Genomic DNA, 10156 nt, shown 5'->3' with positions numbered 1-10156 from the left:
GAACTCCCCTCCAACCTGAAGAGGACAAGCCACCCTTTTTCGGTTGAGTACCATGGCCTCGGACTTGGAGGAGCTGATCTTCATCCCAGCAGCTTCACACTCGGCTGCGAACCGCCCCAGCGCATGCTGTAGGTATTGGCTAGAGGGGGCCAGCAGAACCACGTCATCTGCAAAAAGAAGAGACGAAATCCTCTGGTCCCCAAACCAGACCCCCTCCGGCCCTTGGCTGCGTCTAGAAATCCTGTCCATAAAAGTTATGAACGGTGACAAATGGCAGCCCTGCCAGAGTCCAACATGCACCCGGAATAGGTCCGACTTAGTGCCGGCAATGTAGACCAAACTCCTGTAGCTGCGGCCGTAAGGTCTGCGGTGCATGTCACAGCGGCAATCCCAGAACCCGGGGGTGGACACCAGCAGCTGTCAAGCTGAACAAGGAGTCCTATCGGCTGTGGTTGGCTTGTGGGACTCCTGAGGCGTCTGACAGGTACCGTGAGGCCAAGCGTGCCACGGCCCGGGCTGTGGCAGAGGCAAAAACTCGGGCCTGGGAGGAGTTCGATGAGGCCATGGAGAAGGACTACTGATTGGCCTCGAAGTAATTCTGGCAAACCGTCTGGCGCCTCAGGAGGGGGAAGCAATGCTTCGCCAACACTGTTTAGAGTGGGGATGGGAGGCTGCTGACCTCGACTGAAGACATTATCGGGCGGTGGAAGGAGTACTTCAAGGATCTCCTCAATCCTGCCATCACGCATTCCCTGATGGAAACAGAGGCTGGGGACTCGGGGTTGGGCTCTTTCATCACCCAGGCTGAAGTCACCAAGGTGGTTAAAAAGCTCTGTGGTGGCAGGGCTTCGGGGGTGGATGAGATCCGCCCTGAGTACCTCAAATCTCTGGATGTTGTGGGGCTGTCATGGTTGACACCAGGCGCGTAGTTAATTAAATTAAATTCAATTCAGTTTATTTATATAGCGCCAATTCACAACACATGTCGTCTCAAGGCACTTCACAAAAGTCAGGTACATACATTCAAATTAATCCTAATCATTGAACAGTGCAGTCAGATTCAATTATTTATTCAAATTGGATAAAAAGTTTTTCTGTCTAAGGAAACCCAGCAGATTGCATCCAGTCACTGACTTGCAGCATTCACTCCTCCCAGATGAGCATGTAGAGACAGTAGACAGTCACTGGCGTTGACTTTGCAGCAATCCCTCATACTGAGCATGCATGTGGCGACAGTGGAGAGGAAAAACTCCCTTTTACCAGGAAGAAACCTCCAGCAGAACCAGGCTCAGCGGGAGTGGCCATCTGCCACGACCGACTGGGGGTTTGAGAGAACAGAGCAGAGACACAAAGAGAACAAAGAAGCACTGATCCAGGAGTACTTTCTATGGGAAGGAAAAGTAAATGTTAATGGATGTAGCTCCTTTAGTCATTTCATCTAGAAAGAAAGAACAGATAAACTTTGAGCCAGTTTTCCAGGTTAGAGTCTGAAAGAGAGCACATATAATTAGTTACAGTAAAAGCTCAATCAATTGCCGTGTCTAGGAGAGAGAAAGGGTTAAACACTGAAAGACAGGGCCATGTGGATCATCGGTAGAGGATGAGTATTGTTGTTGCCAGCAGAAGCTTGGACGATGCCCCTTTCCAGAAAGGTGTCACAGGTAGACACAGAGTCAGGCCAAGTGTAGCTTCTAGGAAGAGAAAAGAGGGAGAACATAAAGTTAAAAACTGAAATAACAGCAAATAATGCAGAATTAGAGAGTAGTGTGAGAATGTAGCGAAGAGGGTGAAAGTGGTCATTATGTCCTCCAGCAGCCTAAGCCTATAGCAGCATAACTACAGAGATAGCTCAGGATAAACTAAGCCAATCTAACTATAAGCTTTATCAAAAAGGAAAGTTTTAAGCCTAGCCTTAAAAGTAGACAGGGTGTCTGCCTCACGGACTAAAGCTGGTAGCTGGTTCCACAGGAGAGGAGCCTGATTACTAAAGGATCTGCCTCCCATTCTACTTCTAGAGACTCTAGGAACCACCAGTAAACTTGCAGTCTGAGAACGAAGTGCTCTGTTAGGAACGTATGGAACAATCAGATCTCTGATGTATGATGGAGCTAAATCATTAAGGGCTTTATATGTGAGGAGGAGAATTTAAATTCTATTCTGGATTTAACAGGGAGCCAATGAAGGGAAGCTAAAGTAGGGGAAATATGATCTCTCTTTTTAATTTTCATCAAAACTCTTGCTGCAGCATTTTGAATCAGCTGAAGGCTTTTAAATGCATTTTGTGGACATCCTGATAGTAACGAATTATAATAGTCCAGCCTTAAAGTAACAAATGCATGGACTAGTTTTTCAGCGTCACTCCTGGACAGGATATTTCTAATTTTGGCAATGTTCCGGAGATGAAAGAAGGAAATTCTAGAAACCTGTTTATTATGGGATTTAAATGACATGTCCTGGTCAAAAATAACACCAAGGGTTTTTACTTTATTATCAGAGGTCAATTTAATGCCATCCAGGTTAAGTGATTGACTAAACAGTTTCTTTTTTAAAGACTCTGGTCCAAAGACGACAACTTCTGTCTTGTCTGAATTTAGAATCAGAAAATGTAAAGTCATCCAAGTTTTTACGTCTTCAAGACATGCTTGTAGTCTATCTAACTGGTTGGGCTCATCAGGATTTATGGATAAGTGAAGCTGAGTATCATCAGCGTAACAATGAAAATTTATCCTATGGTGTCTGATAATTTTACTTATTGGAAGCATATATATAGTAAAGAGAATTGGCCCAAGTACTGAACCCTGTGGTACTCCACAATTAACCCTGGAGTTTAAAGATGATTTATCATTTACATGTACAAACTGGAATCTGTCAGACAGATAAGATTTAAACCAGCATAGCGCTGTTCCCCTGATCCCTACAGCATATTCCAGCCTTTCTAAGAGAATTTTGTGATCAGCGGGATCAAATGCAGCACTGAGATCTAACAGAATCAGGACAGACACAAGTCCATTATCTGAGGCTAGGAGAATATCATTAGTGACTTTCAGCAGAGCTGTTTCAGTGCTACGATGAGTTCTGAAACCTGACTCAAACTCTTCAAACAGGTCATTGCTGTGTAAATGCTCACACATTTGATTAGCAACTATTTTCTCAAGAATTTTAGATAAGAACGGAAGATTGGATATAGGTCTGTAATTTATTAAGTCACCGTGATCAAGCAAAGGTTTCTTAAGTAAAGGTTTAATTACAGCTACTTCTCGAAGTTTAAGAAAACTTTTTGTCAGCAAAAATTCAAATTACGTTTTTTCTAAATTCTTCAAAATGCTGCTTCTGCAAAATGGTCTTTCATCCATTCTAAACTCTGTTTCTCCTTGTCCTTCATTTAGCTTCTAACAAAAATAAAAACCAAGTAAAATTATTGTAAACGTTTTTTGTTTGATTCACAATAATTAACATTCAGTCTAATCCCAGCCGAGACAGAGAACTGGTACTATATGTTCTATGTTATTTTAACTTTAAATTACTTATAAACTGTCTTATGGAAAATTAAATATTTTGGGTTTGAGCTAAAGCTCCCAATGTTTTGAGACCCTAAAATTACCCCTGGTTAACACGCCTCTTCAACATTGCGTGGCGGTCGAGGACAGTGCCTCTGGACTGGCAGACTGGGGTGGTGGTCCCCCTTCATAAGAAGGGTGACCGGAGGGTGTGTTCCAACTACAGAGGGATCACACTCCTCAGCCTCCCTGGTAAGGCCTACGCCAGGGTATTGGAGAGGAGAGTCCGGCCGATAGTCGAATCTCGGCTTCAGGAGGAGCAGTGTGGTTTTTGTCCCGGCCGTGGAACACTGGATCAGCTCTATACCCTCTACAGAGTACTTGAGGGTTCATAGGAGTTTGCCCAACCAGTCCACATGTGTTTTGTGGACCTGGAGAAAGCATTCAACTGTGTCTCTCGTGATGCCCTGTGGGGGGTGCTCCAGGAGTATGGAATCGGGGGCCCTTTATTAGGGGCCATCCGGTCCCTGTACAAAAAAGAAGTAATAAATATAGGAAAAAAAAGTTAAAAAGATAAATAAAACTGTAATAGAAAGAATGTCAAATAATTAAGGCCTTGTCTGGGAAAACAAATAACTTTTTATGCGTTTTTGCCTTTCATCCACACATCAACACATTTTACATCACTATAAACGAAAAATTCAAAGAAAACTCTGGTGCTGACGTCAAATGTGCAACCATTGTTTATAGACTCGGCCATACAGTAGAGTAAAAATGAACGATTCCCAATCAATAATATCTTGTGTTTTATCAGCTTCATATTCTGAAAGTGTGTTTAAAAGAAGTTCAACATCTTTTTCTGTCTACACAAACGAACTTCCTTGCGCCATGTTTTAGACCCAACAGGCAGTCGTGATTGGTTTGAAGGATTCTGATTGGCTGACATAGGTTTCATTTTTGCAGTACACTGCCCCCTATTGGTCTGGAGTGTTTAACACAACGCTCAGTGGCGTATTTCTGCAGGTAGGTTTGGATGAAAACTTTTCTGAAAAACCTCCCGTGTGTACGATATTATTTTTAAAAACGACGTAGGGGAGATATTCGTTTTTTAAATACGCTGCTATGTGTGTACAAGGCCTAAGGGGTCAGGAAGAATAACTATTTTATAAATGATGCAAATTTGTAAATATGCAAATTTGTAAATATTTGCAAACAACCTGCAAATATTTTATGCAATTCTATGCAACATTTTTAATATGTGTTTAAATACTCATTATTTGAAAATCTATTTATTGCAGTTTCCAATTCACATGAATGAAAACAGGAGACTGATGTCTGCCATCATTTTTGGATTGGTACAATAAAAATGTTTTGTATACACATGGATTCTATTGACAGTCCAGATAGCACTGTTCCCAAACCTTGGCAGATATTTATAAGTTTTATTTTCCTCCAGCAGGACATGAGCTGGGCTCCATATACTCATGGATGTACTAATAGAGAACATTCATAGTTTTTGTTGTATAAATAAAATGAAAGGAATCATGTTGTGTTTGACTGGCAAAAACGTTATGTTGTGTGCTTGCCTAATATACAACAATGTTCTTTTAAGGTACAGATTGAACTCATTTAATGGGATCTGTATGACATTTCTGTCAACAAGAGTTAGCATGTATGGCTTGGAGATTGAATATAGAAATCTCCCTAATGTTAGACAATTATATATACTTCCTTTATTTTTTATAGCCATATGTGCAGAGCAGCCATATTTTTTACTTCTTAAGGCAAAATATGTTCAACTGACTCTAAATATCTATGTACACATCTAATTTCTTTATTAAACATATTTTACTGCATAATAGTCAAGTGAAACCTGTATTATACCTGTATTAATGATTATTTATACTTAAATGTAATACCCATTCATGTCTTGTATAATGCGACTGTGGCTCAGTAGGAAGAGTAGTTGTCTCGCAATCAGTAGGATGTGGGTTCAATTCCAGCTTCCTCCTGCCATATGTTGATGTGCCCATGGGCAAGGCACTTAACCTCAAGTTGCCTACCGATCTGCGTATTGGTGTATGAATGTGTGAGCGTTAGTGAGTGCGATTGGGTGAATGTGGCTTTAGTGTAGAGTGCTTTGAGTGGTCTGTTTGACTGGAAAAGCGCTATATAAGTTCATTCCATTTACCCAACAGCACAAATGATTTCTCAGGATTATCACTAAAGAACATTAAGACAATGCTCAGTTGAGATCAAACGGGGTAAAAAGTGTTTATCAATTTAACATTAAGTCTGAAGATGCACATTTAACACACATCACTGAGTGCAGTCCGTGAAGCGGCCGTGTTAGCACATTGAGAGATGAAACTAATGAATCTTCTTTGGTTAAACTCTTCTGCTTCACATCTCTAACAGAGAAATAAAAGACAAATTAAACATGGTGCAATATACTGCCCTTACAAACATACCATGGCTGTTCTGGGCCAAAGATAACCAGAGTAAATACAAAATGCAGTTTCAACTGGTGATTTCATTTATTAAAGGGACAAAACCTGTCCAAATCAACCTGGACCTGTATGAAAAGCCATAGTCCTGATAACTTGTGCCACCAGTGACAGCAACAATTTCCATAATTGTTTTTTTTGATAACTGTCAATCAGTTGTTTACTTATTAGGAATTTTGGCCCACTCCTCTTTTTTGAATAGTCTTAATTCTGTCACATTGGAAAGCTTTAAAGCATGAACACCACAGCCTCTCAATGGGATTTCATCATTCCGATGCGCTTTGGATTATTTTCCTGCTGCATAACCCAAGTGTGCTTGGACTCAAGGTCACAAAATGAATAACAGATACGTATTCTCCTTTTTCTGCTATAGAGCAGAATTCATGATTCCTTTCTGAAATGTTGTTTAAGATTCATGCTAAATGTAAAGCAAACCTTCCAAAATGTTTCACTTTGTCTTGTCTGTCCACAGAAGATTTTCCCAGGATTCTTGGAGATCATCAAGATGTTTTCTGGGAAATGTGAACTGGTTTTTTGTGTGCTTTTTGATCAGCAGTGGTTTTTGCCCTGGAACTTTCCTATGGCTACCTTTTTTACCCAGTCTCTTTCTTTTTGTTTAATCATTAACACTTACCTTAACAAAGCAAATAAATCCTGCAGTGATCATGATGTTGTTCTGGGTTCTTCTGTGACCTCCTGGATGAGTCACCGGTGTGCTCTTGGAGTAATTTTGGGAGGCTGGACACCACTGGAAAGGTTAACTACTGTTCCATGTTTTCTCTATTTGTGGATACCGGCTCTCATTGTGGTTTACTAGAGTTTCAAAGGCTTATCCCTCATCTCTGAGCCGTGCGAACGTTCTTCCCTGAACTCCACGGGTCTGCTCAAGACTTCTTTCAGAAACAAATGGAAAACGATATATTTTATAGACAAATTGGATGTGGATGCATTATTATCAATATCTCCCCTATTTAAAATCTTAAATACACTATTCTCTTTGGAGACAAAGAACAAGTATGGGTTTCAAGAAAGCCATTTAAAAGTGTATGAGGTTTTAAGAACTTGGCTTTTATCAATCTTAATCAATAGAATAATGCAGTCGGGAATTTAATATTGAAGTATATTTTTCTAACTTTTAGTCCAAACCTCTCATCACACTTAATATACGTCAAAACCATCTACAGAGATTAAGTTATGTGAGATATAACCACTTGTTTTGAGACAATGCATCTTGAAAATCTTGAGAAGCAAAATAGCCTTGAAAACTTCTTGTTTTGAGTCATTTCTTAAATGAAACAAGTTTTTTTGTTTTTGCCATTTTAGACGAGTTTGAAGTTCCTGTGAGGTTTGTTAAACAAAGTCTTGTTTCAAGAAAAAAAATTATCTTGAATTAAGACAAATCTGCTTTATTGATAATCAACAATGATATCAACAACATGCCCAACTCACAGTGCATTACAAAACATTCTATAAGTGTAGCTATTTTCAATACATTTCTGTCAAACCAAACATTCAAGTGATTTGGAAAAAAGACAGCTAAAATCATATTTCATTCTCTGTTCTGTTGCACTCTGGACAGATTCCAGCATATTATTCCAAAGGTAATGAGTACAAATACTGTTCTATACTACAGTAATTGGCAATGCTCTAAAACATTGTTTGGTCCAAATACCCAGACTCACCACTGAGTCAAGACTGACATTTGATGATATCTGTGAGGTCATATTTCACTGCAATGTACTTGCTATTATTAAAATTCACATAAGAGTATGGTGTATAATCAATACACTTGTCTGCCTCCATGAAAATATTGGCTTGAGCTAGGGAGGGAAAAATACTAAGATGAAAACAGGTTGCAGAAGGGTTATAATGCTGTGAATGCATTTCTCAATGCTAGTCAGGAATGCACACTTAAAGGTAATTTGTCTTAAAATGCAATGTTCAAATCTTAATTTAAGTTGGTTTTGGACCTGGATCCAGAGCAATGCCACAATTATGAAACTAACAAAGAGTTAAATACATTTTAAAACAAGAGGATGACATTCAAGCTGAAGAAAAAGATGCTACCTTTGATGCCCAAAAGCTACACTACTTTTGGGCATCACAAGCTTATTACGAGACGCAAAAGCTCACAATTGTAGTAAAATACTGCTCAGAATGAGTTTTCGTGGCTAGTTTCCAGATTCTCTATACCTTGTGAGCCTTTAATGCAATGTCTTATTTCTAGAAATCTTGTCAAGTTAATTTTCATTTGTTCCATTGACAGATTTTTGGGGGTATTTCAAGCCAAAAAATCTCATTTTAATTTAATTTAACTTATTTTTGAAGTGTCTTTTTTTCCAGTGAAGAAAGTGCAGCTGATACTCTGCAGAAGCCTGCCTGTAATTCTTACTGATACCTGCGCATTAAACTTCTTTCTCCTCTGTGAGAGAACACATCAAAAGCAGATTAAATTTCAATTTAAAGACAAGGTGAGTCTGTAGATGTTAAAGTTACCAGAAATTTGAAGCAAAATTTTCCAGAATGCAAAAATATTCACACCCTTAAACATTTTAGCACTTGCAACTAGCACATTATTGGGAATTGGAAGGAAAAACACCTTTAGCTGCTCTTGCAGTAGTATAAGTTTATTGTCCTGCTGGAAGGTAAACCTTCACCCATGTCTCACGTCTTTTGCAACCTCTTTTTCTTCCCAGATTCCCATAAAGGAAACAGTAGTTTTCATGACAACAAATTCTCCCACCTGAGCTGTGATTCTCTGTGGCTCCTCCAGATTTAACAAGGGCCTCTTGTCTACCTTTCTGGTAAATTTTTGTTTTGCCTGTTTGGTCAATTTAGGTGGACACCAATGCCTTGTCAGGTTAGTAGCTGTGCTATACTTCCCAGTCTCAATGCTTTGGCAGCCTCTAAGAGGTTTTCAGTCAAGACTGACCTATCTATAAGTAGCTCCTACAGCGTCGCTGTTCTACTGAAGAAATAAACCACCACAGCATTATGATTCCACCCCTATGTTTCACTGTGGGGATCATGTGTTCAGTTTGTGACACATATAGCATTTTGCATTTAGGTCAGAAATTCCAATTCTAGTTTCATTTGACCAGAGTGTCTTCTTTATGTTTGTTGTGTCCCCTTGTGGCCCCTTAAGGCAAACTGCAGTGGCGACTTCAAATGGCTTTCTTTCAATTCAATTCAATTCAATTCAAAAATACTTTATTAATCCCAAAGGGAAATTATACAACAACAACTTTCAACAATAATATTTCTAAAATTCTTTTTTTTTTTACTAATTAGATCAGTTCAGAAGCAGCAGCTTGAAGCAATAGACGTTATTTAGCTGTGTCAGAGTAAAGGGGGATGAATGCAAATACATGTTACACTTTTGAGGGGGTTCATTGGATTGGTTTCATTGTTTCATAACTTAAAACTCAACTACAATACATTGAAGTTTGTGTTTGTAATGAGACCAAGTGTGGCATACCTCAAAGGGTATGAGTGAATTTACAAGACATGTAAAATTACCATTGAAAATGTTTCCCGCTCAGTTGTGCAGATTACATGAATGCAGCAGTGTGGACGACCATGTCATATCAAGTGACCCTATCATTAAAATGTAAATAAGCCAACCAATATAGGCTACAGAGATGCTGTTTGTCTCTTGTTCCAGTCTTTAAATCCGTCACATCACCAAGAAAAAGAAGTAATGGGGCTCAGAAACCAACATGTTCGTGTGGCCGGGTAAATTGATCAAAAAAGCTTGTGTCATCCCCTTCTTGGAGCCACAGAGAGCGTTATTGTTGTATTGGGAATACATGAATACAAATGCATGGCTTTCTCATGAGTTTGCCTCAGACCCTAGATGCATCACGCAGCCCATAAACGTGCCCAGGCTAGCATCTGAGCCCGAACGTACAGGAATCACTAAGGGTCAAATTCAAACTGCGGTGCCACACCGATACCCCGAGACACCATTTAACCACACAGGCATAATTAATGCTTTATTCCTCCTCAGGTGCCTTCACAAGCTGCAGATGCAGGGAAGATGACCTGAGACTGGGAAACCACATGTGAAGAAGAAGCATGGAAGTACAGTCTCATGTTTACTTTCATAAATATGGCAATCCCCCTCAATCCCCCTTCTACCCTTCTTAGAGC

Source organism: Girardinichthys multiradiatus, chromosome 21, assembly GCF_021462225.1.
Source record: "Girardinichthys multiradiatus isolate DD_20200921_A chromosome 21, DD_fGirMul_XY1, whole genome shotgun sequence".
NCBI lineage: Eukaryota > Metazoa > Chordata > Actinopteri > Cyprinodontiformes > Goodeidae > Girardinichthys > Girardinichthys multiradiatus.
Note: the sequence above shows the minus strand (reverse complement) of the source record.